Source organism: Nelumbo nucifera, chromosome 2 (assembly GCF_055504915.1).
Source record: "Nelumbo nucifera cultivar China Antique chromosome 2, China Antique-T2T, whole genome shotgun sequence".
NCBI lineage: Eukaryota > Viridiplantae > Streptophyta > Magnoliopsida > Proteales > Nelumbonaceae > Nelumbo > Nelumbo nucifera.
In genome coordinates this window covers 81,498,559-81,500,512 of record NC_142650.1, presented here as the reverse complement: position 1 = coordinate 81,500,512, position 1,954 = coordinate 81,498,559, and positions in this window count along the sequence as shown.

The following is a 1,954-nucleotide window of genomic DNA, read 5'->3' as shown; positions in this document are numbered from 1 at the left end:
GTTTCTTTAGGGGTTTTCTCAGAAGAATCAGTCAGATCGGTGGCGTCAGCCTCCCCGTTGCCGCCATCGTCTTCAGAGTCTGGATCATCCGCAGCCTGGCGTGCCATGTCATCTGTGATGTTGAAAGAAGTGAAGGCACTTATATCCAGATCAGGGTAGGTATGCTTTATCCACCATTGGCCGAGCTTGAACCCCCTGCGGTAGGCCTTTGACATTACGTTGTCGAACCTCGAGGACTTGACGTAGTCGATGATGGACTGAACCTTGGTCTGTCCCAAAGCATTGTGAAAGATTTCCGTCTTCTCCAGGATATCGGTCTTGAGAGACTCCACCTCACGCTCTAGGGCCTCCTTGGCTCCCTTGAGGGCCAGCATCTCGAGCTGAGAAGCCTTCTGGGCCATTTTGAGGCTTTCCACCTCGAGCTTTAGGGCTTCTTGACCAACTCGGAGCCCGTTCACCTCTGCCTTCAGTCTGTCTTGTTCCTGGGCCAGCTCCTCCCTCTCTAGTGCCAAGGTGTTGTTCAGACCTTTTTGGGCGGCGGCAGCACTCTCCAATTGATGGACCTTGTCCTGTGTTGCCTTCAGCTCGGCATGGGCCACACGGGATGACTCCTCAGTAGCCAAAGCGCACCTCAAGTGTTTATCAGATTGGAAAGTTAAGGCGTGCACGGCAGTGTTCGCCTAACAGAAGGAAACTAGTCAGCCAAAAAAAAAAAGGAGAAAGCAGAGAAGTGAGATAAAGTGTTTGCTCACAAAAAATGAACTTACCACCATGATGTGGGTTGCCGCGTGACCTCCGAGCTGACCAGGGGAGAGTTCGGCCCAGCTCATGACTTATGCATTGATGACGCCACTCTTGCTTCGGTCGAGGCTGACCTCGGGATCCAAGATGGACTCCTCATCTTTAGTCCCCGAGCTGGACGCCGCCGCGTCTGCAGTATGCTAAGCCGACCCCTCTGTAGCCTCAGCGGCCGCCCCAGCTGAGCTCGGGGCCATAGCAGTAACCCCGGCTGGCTCGTTCTCCAAGCCCCTCGTAGCCTCAGGTCTTTGGGGTGGAAAGTCACCCTCCAGATCTATCACCGGAGGGGCATTGTTGAGCCCGGTCTCAGGGGCAGGAGCCCGGGAATGACCGGGTTTGGGGGAGGGAGCCTTCTTGGCGGTCTGTTTCTTCCTCCTCTTCATTTGGTTAAGGAGTCGGGTAGTCGTGATTCTCTCTTCTTCGTCCATGGGGCCTACAGCATAGTTGACGTCAGTAAATCCAAAAACGAAAAGCAGATATAAACAAAGCGCCAAAAGACAGAAATAGACCTACCCGAGATCAAACCGGCCTGAGCGAGCTTCTCTTCGGTGATGTATTCCCGATGATCGAGCTTAGCCTGAGCCCACGAGTGGAAGGCCTCCCACGTCTGCTAGTTGGGGGCGATGCTGGTCGCCTGGGTAGCCACCCTCCAGCTGGTAAGGAAGGGCCATCTTGTGCTAGCCCGGACAACAAAGTAGTCCCGCTTCCAAGCCGGGACCTTGCTCGGGAACTTATGCAGTAGCTTAAAGCCTGGGCGAAGAGATAAGTAGTAGACCTGCCCGTGCTCAGGGGGAGCACTAGAGGCGCTCTTTTTTATCAGCAGTATGGAGCAGAGTATGTCCGCGTCCAAAGCAAACCGCTTTTCATGGCAGAGGGAAATGGTCCCCACTAAATTCCGAATGGAGTTGGGGTGGAGCTGATCCAGCGTGATATTGAAACGCCTTAACACCTCGGGGATAAGGGGGTGAAGAGGGAGATGAAGCCCGCTGATGAGCTGTTTCCTGAAAATCATAACCTCATCCGGACCGTGCTTCCAAGGGAAATTACTGGTGGAAAGGCTGTAGCTGTACTCAGAAGGAAGGTTGAACTGTTGGATGAGGTCTCGAAGCCTCTCCGGTGTCAAAGGAGAGGGACCGAACTGGTCCGGCACCCGACC